Source organism: Colletes gigas, unplaced genomic scaffold, assembly GCF_013123115.1.
Source record: "Colletes gigas isolate AHSC1104 unplaced genomic scaffold, ASM1312311v1 Colletes_gigas_Sc00001, whole genome shotgun sequence".
Taxonomy (NCBI): domain Eukaryota; kingdom Metazoa; phylum Arthropoda; class Insecta; order Hymenoptera; family Colletidae; genus Colletes; species Colletes gigas.
This window is the reverse complement of record NW_025106630.1, coordinates 1,532,219-1,547,006: the sequence shown is the minus strand read 5'-3', so window position 1 is coordinate 1,547,006 and position 14,788 is coordinate 1,532,219. Positions and strand designations below refer to the sequence as shown.

General features: G+C 38.9%; 1 protein-coding gene across 4 annotated transcripts in view; it reads left to right on the top strand.

The window, feature by feature from the left end:
- Positions 1-14,788, top strand: part of LOC122397704 (protein split ends-like) — a 418,491-nt gene that overhangs the window by 161,841 nt on the left and 241,862 nt on the right. The window lies entirely within an intron of this gene.

Here is a 14,788-nt window from a genome sequence, read left to right as displayed (position 1 = left end):
CCCTCTCTCTTTGGCTCTCTGTCCTCTCTCTCTCTCTGTTCCTCGTTCGGTATCTCTGCCTATTTGTCTTTCTCCGTTCGCAGTTACGTACGTCTCTCGGTCTCCCTTGGCTGTCTATGTTCCGTGGTCTCGGATGCAATTCCCGCCAAGATTAGTGGCCTAGAACGTATGTCATGGTAGGCGATCGGTGCTCCGCATTTTCGGTTGTCCACTCGTCTGGATCGATGATTATCGACGTCAGTTTGCCTACAAGTATCAATAGATATCATAGATCTACTCCATTCTCACCAGGTTAAACCTTAGGAGTGCATTGGAGGTCAATAATAACTTTCCAATTTCGTATAATACGAAGAACGAACCTTCGTCGACGCTTTGCTACATTATTCTTGCTATTTCTATTGCCCTATTTACCCTTCTATGTATATCTCATCGTCATACACTGATCCATGTACACGATTCTTAAAATGAACAGTGATTCGTAAGTTGAACATTTAATTCTCAAATATAGCGAGTAAATTGCTGTCTATAAATATTCTGCTCTACGAAAGATGAACATGCCAACTCTCATAGCGATGTTCATTTTACGAATCATCGCTATAACGCTATTAGCTTTCCACCTTCCATAACCCAAATTATGTTTGGCTTCTGAAAATTCGTTCTAATGAATTGTCTAATACGTTCAATTATCAATCAACAAAGTACAAAATTATGGTCAATCAATGTCCACTATTATTTACGGCAGTTTCCCAATTTTAAAAAGAATTTACTGAATCGGTAAAAATCTTTTGATCTAGCGTATCCCACAGCACGAGGCATGACTCAAAGCCCGTTTCCACGTTTGGTCATCTCCTCGTAATCGATTATGGTTAAACGGTCGTCCCATTCTCTAAACATCGCCAGGGGTTCGTAACCCCGTCGCGAACAACGAAGAAAACGAACAGTTGACAACTGTGTCGCGACGTTTATTCGATGCTGAACGCATCAGCCGTGCTGGTATCACCAGAAGCGGTAGTTTCTGCGATCGGGCAATTTGCTTGCATAATGCGACGCCCACGCTGCTCCCACGCGCTAGTCGCGGTTGAGAACCTTCGTTCGAGTTGTACCGGCTATTAGGGATAATTTGCGACGGCTAACGTCGACTGGAACACGATCGAACGCGATTATGCGAAAATTGATCGACGGGACCCTATGAGAAAATTCTAATTGTCAGCGAACGGCGCGGAATGTACATAACGCCGATGTAACCTCGCCTATACCTCGATCTTCGCGTCGGTTTCGAAAGTGGATCGTTAAATAATTGATAAACCACGAGAACAGTGACGGGGGTTACTCGTGTTTAATGGGAAATAAAAGCTCAGTCCCCTCGGTTCGAACCGCTAACGAGATAGTTAACGAATAAAAAATAAATAATGTGTGTTCCCCCTTTAAATCGAATAACTTTTGTATTTAAAAAAAGTGTATTTTTCGAGATATTCAGATTTAAAGTTTCCAAACAAACACTGTTAAAATTACATTCTTAGAAAAATATTCCTGTCGATTAAAAAATAAAAGAATGTTAATGTATGGATTTTTCCAGTTACGTACCAAATGGTCGGAATTTTTTAAAACTTCTCTCTACTGTTGTTTACAAAAATTGATTCACCAATATTTAATCCTGTCTGCTAGTTCTCTGGTTCGTCGATCCTCTTCCATAAAAATGAAATCGTCGATCCGGAAATCCGTGACCAACAATCGGGAATACGATCGATTTCGCTGTACTCTGATTGGCGATAGGGAAAGGCACGCGAAATTGTCTACTTTGTTCGACGAGTAACGACTTCGTTACGGCAGAAATTCTAACAAGAGACCGGGGCACGCCTTTCCGCGACGTCATAGCGGGCTAAGAAATTACGTTCTTGTTGGTCGTTCCGCAAAGCCGCCTTCCGTCGAGTCCTTAACTTCTTTAGGGCTTCATTCCCGAAGGTCGTAAGGAGAATCGTACGTACCTTTTGCGGCGCTTGTTCCCACTTAACGAGATGCGTGTTCTCGCGCTGGGAATATAACCGGCTGCACCGAACCCTTTCTTACGATCGGTGTTTTGCAATTCTTCGACCGTGCCACGGGCCCTCTGCTCGCTCTCGAGTTTGTTTGAATATCCGAGATTATATAATAGATACGACGCGTTCCAAAGGTCCCCGGTGCTTTTCCTTCTTCTCTTTTTCCCTCGTTGGGCATCCTTCGCGGAAAGTCTCTACGGGCCGCTGGGAATAGCTTCGTTTTTAATCTGACGGATTCGCGTGGTTATCGCTGAACACGGGAACGCGTCCAATTACAGATCATCCATCACGGATGCAAGTCTTCCAACGTGGTCGTTTCTTTTCGAAGCTTTACGCGTATGTCAGACAGTAGTCCCTCGTTTAGTGAAAGAAATCGTCTCTGCAATTATCGAGGTAAATCTAACGAGAAGTATTTGATTGGTCAAAAATCAACACACAAATAGAAAGCAATTCTTTTATGGTAGAAAATATTTGTATTATGAATTGTCTGTTCTAACTCATAACCTATTATACATATACTGTAGTCCCTCGTTTATTGAAAGAAATCGTCCCTGCAATTATCGAGGTAAATCTAAATATCAGATTGGTAAAAAATCAAAATAGAAAATAATTCTTTCACGGATATATCTTCATCGAACAATAATTTTCTGTTCCAATTTGTAACCTATTACTTCTACACTAAAATAATTAGCGGAACGTACTGTTGCCTCCAGCCGGTTTCAAGGTTTAAATTAATTTGTATAAACGCCGTCTGGTAACGGTGTTGAGTGGCGAGATTGTAAAAAGCTTGACGAGTTTGTGAAATCGGCCATTTCATATGCAGCAACGTATTACTTTCGACCGGCGAGAGAATGAGCAATCGCATCACTGACCGACCGTGCAATTTATTGTACAATGAACTTGCGTGGTGAATAGGGTAATAACTGCCGACACCTAACGCAGCCTATTTGCTCTTGTTGCTGAACAACAATGTTACACTATCGAAAGTGGAAGCGTGTTAACCTTTTGTCGACTGGATGAGGCCCTGCTGAAAGCTGAATCGCTCCTACTCTTTGAGCCGTACTGCTATGACTATTGTTCGCGGTCTGGGTACAACAATCGTGAATTAGAAAGTGGCAAAATGATATCGTCGAGCCCATTTCGTCGATTTAGCGGCTCGTAGTGGGAAGCGAGTATGGAAATTTGAACTGGAAGGATTAGCGTCTTTCTGTTTAACGATTGGGTATGTCGTTCTTCGAGATAAGATATTCTCAAGTTGAATGCAAAATGTGAGTCTAGAAAGTAATCCTTTGTGATCTATTAACGATTAAATCGTAAACATTTGTGATAGAAGATTTTTAATCGAACTCAAACTTTCATTCATCATCGAATAAAATCTGTTTTTAATCTCTCGAGTAACTTAGAATATTTTAAAATAAATAAATTAATATATTTGAAAGGAATTGAAGGTTTGGAGGTATACCACGTTCGATTACTTGAACCTAAATTAATTCGAAATATAATTCTTGAGAGAATATTTAATAAAAGAACACCTTCCTTGAAAGGATCCCATCGATCTATCCGGAGCATGATTCTCAACAAACAATTTGTCTTTTTCCTTTCCCACCCGCGGGGTGGATGAACACTAGCTGATTAAAGTCAGAATGCCTGAAAGACCGTCTTTCTGTGGCTATTAGAAGAAATCGATCTATTAATCGGCTGCCGGAAGTCGGCCGAGTGAATCGACCGCTGTTATTCACAACCTGCCAAGATGAAAGAAGCCAAGCTACGTGAGACGCGATTTCATGCTAGCTCCGATAGAAATACGTCTTTATAAACAAAATTCAACGAACAGTTTCATAGAATCGCGTTTAAAATTTCTTCGTAAGAATGAGACAAAAATATGTACGCCCTACAGGGGAATCCAAACTATGATTTCGTGGAAAAAATAAAATTTTTGAGTTTTCAAATTACAAATTTAAAAATAGAAATTCATAGTTTTATACCATTGCTTTCTTTTTGTGTTTCGTCTTGTATAAAAATCGTCTTTGTTGTTAGGAAAGTTTCTGAATGAGTGAGAATATTGTTTATGAAATCATCGACTGACTCATCGTTATTTTTGTTATTTTTAATCTGTCTTTAATTCGTACAGTAATACGTTTCTTCGTAATAATCAGATCGAACGATTCACAGGAAGCATGACATAGGTTGGTATATTTTTTATCGTTGATATTGTTTAGATAAAACAGGTGTTTCGGTTAAAAACATTTTTGATCCAAAAGAAATAGAAGAAATAATCAAAATGGATTGCTGAAATTTCTTTAAGTATCAAATAAATATAAATTAAAAATCAAAATAAACATAGAAGACAGCATAAATTATAACAGTAGTTATATGTATTCATCGCATAAAGGATGAAATGTCCTTTAAAATGAGTGTTCATTCAAGTCGATAGCATAATTAGTTACAGAAACATGACGATTTTTGTTTCAAGTTTCGAAACATTTTTACAAAAAAATATAAATCGTGGTAGGCAAGACTACATATTTTTCTCAGAAAACAAATAATAAGAATAGAAATAAATATTGAAAAATTCATTGTACTATAAGAAAAATCGTGAAGTTAAATGGCCCTGAAATAACATCGTACGTTAGAAATTCTAAACGAAATTTTAAAAGTGGTAGTAGGTTTAGGTTGTCGACGTCAAAGTGTTAACGGGTCGAACAATAACGGGCAATCGAGCGTCGTAGTCAGAAATAAAATTAAATCAAAAGGTTCTTCAAACCGTGAAGGCAGGGGAGGTCAGGGATGTCGCTTCATACCTGAAGAAACACAGTCGATGTTGCGTTTATCGCTCTTTCGACGTCGGGGTTTGAATATTCAGTGGTTTCTCGCGATGAGGGGGAGGAACGGGAACGAGAATGAGAAAGGGCCGCGCGAAGGAAATCCAGAGGCAGGAGGGATAAGCCGGCTAGAATCTGGCGTACATCCCCGTTTAGCAATTAGCATCTTGTATTTTGAAGCCGGAGTTTCCTCCGGACGGAGCCGCAGGAAGAAAGCGGGTTCTGAGTCACCCGTAGTCAGACCCTTGCTTTCCTGCCAGCCCCGTCTGAATATTGTTAGGTTCGGTGAATTTAATTCCGCGGTCGTAATTTAGTGGGCATTAGTGATGTTCCGCGTCGAAATTCCGGCTGCTCTGGCGGCACGATTAATTTCTACTTGAACTTTGTTTGCCTCGATAGAGGAGTTGAGTACTTCTTCTTCGGCGTGCGTTCTCCCCCCACTCCCGTTGCTTTGTTTTCCGCGATACGAAACGCGAAGTTGGCTGAAACGATGGGAAAGCGTAATGCTTCGACCGCAATTCGTTGTTTCCGGCACTGTTATCTTCAAACTTGTGCACTTTAAGAAAGAGGCGGCATTATGCGCGGTAATGAGAACGATGGAAAGAGGACAAGTTCGGAGCGTTCGATTCTGAGAGTCTTTCAGGTATCGACCAGGAAAAATTGGGTGATTTTCAGGATTTTGTTTTGTGGAAACTATTGTGTAATTTTCGACTTTTTAGTATATTTTTATTTGTGTTTAACAGGTTCGCGTTTATGGTAGTTTTATTCGTTGTGGTGGTTGCTTTCAATAAAATATAATTAATGGGCCCAGCTGAATATTTTTACTGTAACGTAAATCTCAGTGTGAAATGTATTATATTTGAATACAATGGTTTTAATCACAGTAGAGGAAAACACAAAACTATAATCATTAGCTTTTTTAAATGTATAATATAAGCTAAAGTAAGAATATGTAATTTATCGATGATCGTGGCCTTAGCTGTTAATGTAACTTTAAATAAAATAAAAACAAAATATAACATTCTACATAACGTACCATTGGTCGACAGTTTAGAGTTTAATTGTTTGTAAGGATATAAAATGAACAACCATTGCTGTCACAAATATGTCACCTTATTTACTTATTGAATTGTATAGTGTGGAGAATATTCTGTGAGAGATTCATAAACACTTTCCAAAAAAATTGGATTTTTAGGCGCTCTTCAAGTTCCCTGTTTATTTAAGACGTTCTTATTTATTTAGAAACTGAATTTATATCAGAATAATATATTTTTATTTATATCATGTTTGTCTCAAAGGCTATCAGTGTATAGTAAAACAAAAGATCCTACCTGGGGGTTAATTGGTCCATGCATATTTTTAATCGAGTTCAATCAGCTTCGTTTTACCTGTCTACATTATAGCATGTTTTATTAATTTATCGGTTAATTATTCAGCACCGTTTTTTATGTTTTTACTGACCCTTTTCGCACATTCTAGTTTCTCTATGAAAAATTCGCGATCTTATAGATTCATGTTAATTTATGTAGCATAAATTATGCTAATGTGGTCCAAATAAACTTCTATTGATACTCGCGCGCTTCGATATACGGATCAAAATCCAGTTGATACACATGTTACGTAATTTATACCCGAGCATAATATTATGGCAATAGAGACCAAAATCATTTGTACAGTCATTGATAACAGTGAAAGTAAACTTTAATTAGAGCTTTTGTATAATTTATTTCAGTTACTTTTATTTATCTAGCTCCGATAAACCTGTACAATAATTTTTTAAATATACAATTTTAATTCGATACATATTACTCCATAAATTTTATTAAATATCCTCTTCTCTCCGGTTAAATAAAATATACTGACAGATCCAGTTTCTGACTATATGGATTTCTTAATCTTTCAACAATTTTCCAAAATTGTACACTAAATATTCTGTGCTTTCAAGAAAACGAAAAAGAAAGGGTTTAAATCGTTTCGTAAGATGCTGGAACCCTTCGACCGTATAGAAAGAAACTCGAAAGAGGGTTTGCGAGTTAATGTTACTGATAATATAAAACAGAATGCTCGGCAGGATTTTTTGCTTTTTAATAACGAACGCGAAAAAACTCGTTACGGTCCGACTACTTTTTCAACCCCTTGATGCCACGGACGGGAATAGCTAGGGGGAAAAGCGCGACATTTGGCCTGTCACATGGAATCGATTTCGCGGTTGAAACGCGCTTTTTTCCGTCGGTAGAAATGTCGGCGGAAAGACCGATCGAGAAAGGGCGTCTGGGCATTCCAGCTTGAGCTACGACCTCGTTTCCATGAATTGTGAATTACACATGCCTCTGTCACGGGTGCACACCCTTGCCCGGGACATACGCGATGATTCGGCTAACATGTATGCGCATACAATGTATACATTGTATGCCCGTGAATCACGCGCCCCCGTGATTTAATCGCTTTGCTTTGTCCGGCCAAAGGTGTTTCCGTTATCGAATTACCTCAAATTCACGTATGTACTGCTAGCCAATAATCTATTCGCGTACTCTATATTAACTAGCAACTTTTTTAAAAATCCAGTCAATATTTAAAATTTAAAACAAGAATGTACTTAGAAAAACGAACATTCTCAAAACCTTGGTCTTCTTATTTCTTCACAATGAATTTTTCTTGTTTGATACAATGCGTGAAATAAATATTATTTGGCATGAACGTGTAAACGTAGACGCGTTAGAGCGGATCGCCAGGTAATCGAATCGTCGAGCGTTTGATTAGCGATACAGCGATACTTTTCCGTACACAGAGTTTAAAATTTAAAGCAAGAATGTACTTAGAAAAATGAGAATTCTCGAAACCTTGTTTCAAGGTCTTCTTATTTCTTCGCGATGAAATTTTCTTTTTTGATACAATGCGTGAAATAAATACTATTTTGCAATAACGTGCAAACGTGGACGCGTTATAGCGTATCGCCAGGTAATCGAATCGTCGAGCGTTTGATTAGCGATACAGCGATACTTTTCCGTACGTAGAGGCACGCGCGTAAAAAGCATGCACGAAAAGTCCCCTTTTAGGGTATGCTTTCAACGCTTTTCCCGCTGACGCTGTTCTGGCTCGTTCAAATATTAAAATAAACGAGCGGGAGAAGCGGAAACATGTTCCAGCTTACAAAAGAGATTTTCCACTTTACCGTAACCCGGGAGCTCGGGGTGGGAAAAAGGGGTTGAAAGATGGAGGGTATAAGGTTCCGTGTACTTTCGTCTGCCTTCGCTTCTGGGGCAAAACAAATTTGCAGACAGGAAGACACGGCGACGCTTCCCGTCTAACTGATCGGCGACTTTTCCTCTTCCGGCTGCGTGGAAAATGGTGACGGATTTCTGGAAAATATCCTCCGAGCGTTACGCGCGCGAGGGAATGTTTTCTTGCGTGAACCGATTCCGTTTCAACCCTCTGTTGCGTCGATTTTGTTCTACGACGTGTACATCGCGTTATAATATTTATTGTATGAAAAAATACTCTCATCCTCTTTCCCACGGGGTTTTAAAAATTTTTGGTCGGAAGTTTGATTATGAAAAACGAGAAAATTGAGGATTCTAAACTAATATCAGGGAGCTCTGCAACCGGGTTGTAGCTTTTACCACAAAAGCACGAATAATAGGGAGAATTTTTTCGACCAGCGCATATAATGGAAGCACGGATAATGGTTTCTTGTCAAATACAAAGAACGAGTACTCGAATCGATTTAACTGTCTCTCGAAAAACTCACGAAATACTTATCTAGTTTTTAGAACTTTACACAGAGATATACATTTAATTTATTCACAAATTCTCTGGTTGTTACATGGATCTTTTTCTAGTGAATAAAAGCACAGATGAGCTATACGAGTAGACCTTATACCTCAAACAAATTTATTATTAAATAAAAAACAAATTTTTAAGAAAGTTTGACAGGAAGTAGGCGCAGAAACTTTTCTGTGAAATTACAAAATTTTAAATCATTCTGGAAAAATTATTTTCGATTGTAAGGGTCAATTACAATCATGTTTGGTGAATAGACATATCCCCGAAATCCTAAGCACTTTCGAGAAAAAAATTTAAATAGGTGCCGAAATTTTTCGGCGAAAAAAAAATTTTAAATTGTTCTAAAAAAATTCTTTTCCGTTGCAGGGGTCAATTACAATCATTTTTGGTGAATAGACATACCCTCGAAATCCTACGCAGTTTCGAAAAAAAAATTCATTACTGAAAATATAATGTCTGACCATGAATGAATGATTCCCCTAATGTTTCGTGCGTATGTTTAAAGAATCATAACTTCCGAACGGATTGGACGATTTTAATGTTGCAAAATATAAACAACGCGTATTCTTGTGAAGAATATTTAGAAATTCTAAGAATGTTGGAAAAGTTGTTTTGAATTTCTGAAAACTGGGTTGAGAAAATACATTGGATCTAAGATCTACTCGTACACCTCGTCTGTGATGAAAGTACACAATATTCGACATTTCATACGCACCAACCCAATAGTAATGATTCTTAAAGTGATGAGAAGTGATTCGTAAATTGAACGTTTCGGTCCTTCGCTGATTTTAGTTGAACAGAACACATGAAGAATCATGCAGAGTTTAATAACCATCTGGTGTCGAATTTCTAGCCCTGCAGAGATGTTCATTTAACGAATCATCGCTGTATTGCTATGAGAAATGACTCGTTCGAGAAACGAATCGTGAAATATTATTAAAAATATCGCTTATACGCGTACAAGCCGCGAGGCTCGTACAGATAGAGTCATTTTAACGTTTATTTTCTTTTGTGTTGCAGGTATGTTCAATGCATTTCTCATCGAGCCGACGCCGGCAGCCTGGCGATCGTGCTATTCTCGCTGCGATCACGTATGTATCCTTGCACGTGTACAGCGTGTCGATATTAATAATGAATGAAGCTGTTGCATATACAGTCCGTCTCGTTCGTTCGAAATTCGCGCATGATTTCGCCCGGCCGCTCCAATCCTTCTCTCCGCCTATTCCGCGATTATTATGTGCATATTTCATTTCTTTCGCCGGTCTGGAAAAATATCGTTCCCGTCCTGGAATAACGCAATTACAACTACTGATACGATTTTTCCGTTCTGTTCTCCATTTCCGGTAAATACGACGGAATTGCGGATTATGCAAAACTTGGAAACGCCGTGGACACATTTCATTCTTCCCGGTTCACGATTCTCCTCCCTTTTCCTCGTTGATACGGAAATTATTCTTTTTCTCGTGACCACGCTGATTCCAAACTTATTTAAAACTTATTTGGATTATAAATTGCCGTTTAAACCAAATATCGCCGGTTCCGTACCGATAAAATATACGGGTTTAAAAGTTGGTAAATAATCGCGTTACCAAGTTGGGTATTCGAACGCGATTGTCGTTTATATTTTATTCGTTCTGTTGTAACGAGTCGAACAATGTGATTTATGTTCACTACCAATGGAGTAATATTTCAGTGATAAAACCAAGAGATAAAATTGTGCGTAATAAACTTATCGTACGAAGAAGTATCGTGGCATTTTTCAACATGTATGAAACAAAATGAAACCCTATTTATTTCCAATAATTAATCTATTCTTTATTACCTCTAATATTTTTTATAGATTACTTTCCAACAATCCTCAAACTTTTTGCCAAATAAATTAGGGTTTTTTCAAAATTCTATTTAAACAAAATTGAAATCATTCACCGATCACTTTCGCTGAAAATAGAATCGGATCTTGAAACGAGAATATGGAAGTGGAATATAAAGTTTCTCTGGGATCTCATAGTCGTAAAAAGGAATGAAAATATATGGTTGGATGGCGTCGTATAATTTGTGTCACACAATTTGCAGCGTCTTGAGTTTCTTGTTGCTGAATTAGTTCCGGGTGAATTCGATTTCCTTATCAGTTTCATCCCCCATTTTCGCGACGCGAGGAATCAAGATAAAACGAGACCGAGGAAAGGGGAATCGCGGACGCGGTGATTTAAAACGATAGAATATAGGCCGTCGGGGGCGGCGGTGAAGAAAGAGGAAAGAAGATTATAAGTGTCGCGTTCCATTTACCACTCTCCTGTTTTATCCAAAGAGGTTTTTACGCTCGAGTCGGGCTCGGTCTCGGCTCGAGGCAATATCCATAACAAAATCCGCTCGGTTCTTCTTGTCTGCTCATTTTTTGTACGGACGCGTTAAATAAATCGTCCGTAAAAAAGATGCAATTCGTTTTAAATTCGCGTCGAACGCTCTTTACGAAATTCGTTCGGGATCCTACGTTTTATGTTTCAAAAACACTCGAACGTTCCTGCAGTCGACTGTTTTTCCATAATTATTGTGCGCTGTTACGTCTATAAACGTCGTGTGCAAATTCGTACGATACGACAGAATGCCTAATGACGTCATGTTTAGCCTCGTATCGATACAATACGTAGAGACAGTTTTTAACGCAACTAAAACCAACTGTGCTAAAATTATAGATGTAAAGTTAATTCAATTTCGTTCGCTTTTAAACTCATCACGAGTTTCTCTGTTGTCACGGTACCGAGCAACAAAGGTCGAATAATTACAGTTAGTCGTGAGAAACCACGCGAGCGTCACGCACGCGAAACCTTCCCCCGAAATCGCGAACGAAATTCTCGTTCCCGAGATCCTCGAAAATTCTTTGTTCCCGCTGAAAAGCGGATCGCAACGTTCGTTTGTATTTCCCGCGAGCACGCGCGACTGTAAACATCTAAATGAACTAAATAAACAACCGTCGGGGGGGAAAAAATACCGCATCCCTTTCCGGTGTTATCCGGGCGGGGGATGATCAAAGTACACCGCGGCGAGCTTCTCGAGCTTTTTAGAAATCGCTTTTATCTCGGTCCTCTGTCGCCCGGAGTCGACGAGCGTCAACCGTATTTGTCCTGGCCGTTTGTCTACGAAGAAGTGGCTTCCACCAGTCAGCCAGAGGTGGTAATACACCGTGGCCCTGGAGTGAACGTTCCGTCGATCTTCCCGGGGTGAAAGTGGACGGCTACGAAAGCTTTTACGAGGGCGTCTCTGTTTTTCTGTTTACGCGCAACGAGAATCACTCGAAGGAAGCAAGGGATGCTCCACGGATATCCAGCCGTGTCTGTCGTAGTAAATACGAGGGTGATCTGGCCTCTTCAGCCGCTGTTTTCTGCGTGCTTCTGTTCGGTGGTGTTGATCAGCGACGCGCAAATCGGAAAGATCTATCCACGCCACTGCTCATCGGGAATTTCGATTCGAGCGAACCTATTAGCCGACCTTGACGATTATCGTTGTTTGTGAAATAAACTTTTTAAAAAATGGTCGTCTTTGCTGTAACGTTCCTTTTTACGTTAAGAAAATATAATATTTTTTTAGGTCCTCTTAACACGTTCACTGCCAGATTAAAATCGTGTAATATTCTGCAGGATTAAAATTTTGATTTCAGACCATTGTAAACTAACCTGAAATTTGATTCAGATTTGCTTTCGTAACCTTGCTAAAATTCACAAATCCTACTCAACTTTTCCCCTTGACGTCTCAACTTGAGAATTAATTTTTCTAACTCCATAGCATTTTCTACTAAATCCTGTCAACCCATATATTAGTGTCAAGGTATAAAACGATGGGATTCTATTTAATTTTTGCCCAAAATAATCGACGAAGAACCCATCGATTAATTTTTGCTGAATTTGATTGGGGTATTCGATCGAAATTCAATATAAGAAAGGCGCGCGATTTGAAAAGTTTGCGAGCTACCGACGCCAATGATGCAAGGAGGACTTCTGGGGGGCTCGATAGAAAAACTAAGTGCATTTGGCCAGCTTCCAACGAAACGACGACTTGCACGGCTTTCCTGGACGCGGAGTCACCGTGGCACACCCCCAACCCCACCCACCTGTCTCCTTTCTTTCCTCGATCCCTTCAGCGCGTCTGTCACGATCCTTCCAGCGTTCAATCCCTTCGAAGTTTCCCCGAACCTTTTTCTCGTCTACTTGAATTCTCTCTACCAGTCGTTTCTTCCTCGTGGCGCTGTTGGAATCCGGACGAGAAACCCGTGGACCGTTGATTTATTGACAATGTAATATATTTCAACGGTAGTTTCTAAATATAACGCTGTTCGCGACAAGAGTTCGAAGGCCAACATTCGTCACGCGACGCGACGCGAACAGAAACGCTCGCGGAATTCTGTCTTTTTCAAATGGGGACGCTTTTCCGACAAATATACGGTAATCCCTGTTCCCGAGCAATCAAATTGCGACTGCGAGTTCACTTCAAACCGACGCGAATGGCGATTTTTCTCGAAGACTAGCCTCATATTATGCGAATTTTAGTTTTCTTTAATCGATTTATTTGCACTAATGAGAGATTTCTTGTGCAAAACATCGATAACACTTTAAAAATTGTTAAATTACGCGAGTTCACTTCAAAGCAACGCGAATGGCGATTTCTCTCTCGAGTCGAAGACTAGCCTCGCTTTATGCGAATTTCAGCTTTCTTTAATCTAATTGTTTGTACTAATGAGAGATTTTTTGTACAAAATATCGCTAACACTTTAGAAATTGTCAAATAACGCGAGTTTACTTGAAAGCGATGCGAATGGCGATTTTTCTCTCGAGTCAAAGACCAGCCTCGCTTTATGCAAATTTCAGCTTTCTTTAATCGAATTGTTTGCACTAATGAGAGATTTCCCATACAAAACATCGATAACGCTTTAAAAACTGTCAAATTACGTGAGTTCACTTCAAAACGATGTGAATGGCGATTTTTCTCTCGTGTCGAAGACTAGCCTCGCTTTATGAAAATTTCCCCGATATAAAACACTTGTCTACTCACTTTTGAATCGATCAGTCTGTTTCTAAGTAGCATACCGTTTTGTTCAAGCTTCTGGGATTAAATTTTAGACGATTTTACATTTTCAAAAACTAGAAATCTCATCACGGGACAGTGGTTATATGTATATGCACAGAGGTTATATATACTGAAATAATTATCAGGCAGCTGTTTTAAATCGATGACCCAGATATCATCTTGTGATTCTGAAAATATATTGTAAATATATTGGTTTGAGGAACAGTTTAAAAACATGTTAAAAATAAAATAAAGCTGACGATTAAAACATACTGATATAATGTTGATAATTCCAAACTATCAGTAAAATGATTAACGTTTTAATAATCGTCATTCATATAATATCCAAGTGTTTTCTTAACAAGAACAAATATTCCAAGGAAATGTATAGAAGAGGAAGAAATAAATTGCAACTTTGTTACCTTCATTAATTATTCCTAGAGCAATGTTTAATATTTCCTGTACGGATTTGATTCTATACTTTTTGCCGGTAGTGTACATGCAGATTATTCATCATCTTCTGAGAATCATCGATTTCACTCACCGCAACGGTGCATCCGTGTTCGTGACTCGATAATCGACGGATGCCAAGATATAAATAATATTTAAATGCATCGCCGGTACTCACATTATACAAGCAGCGCAACTATATGACTACCTTCATATTTCAATACTAATATCGTTAAAATCCGACCGAGAAGAAAGTAGGACAATTCTTCCCTGACAATATATTAAATATAATTCGATAAATAAAAATTAATTCGACAGCGCGTAAATTTTTAATTAAAAAGTGTTCTTATTGCATAATTTCCCCAGAAATGCACGACTCAATCTGGTACACTCGTTCCTTTAGAAAAAGATTCCCCTACGTCTATGTTATCATTCTCATCGAGTATCACGCTTTAGAAAAGCGCGTAGAAAAAATTAAAATCTTCGAAAATCAAAAAATTACCACCCCATCGATTCAATATTCAAAGTTTATTCGTGGTTCTGGACAATCTACGAAATACTCGAGCGTTAAATTGTTTGAACGGTCTTGGTCCTGGCAGAATTTCGTTCATTTATCATTTGTCTCGCGCTTAACGAATC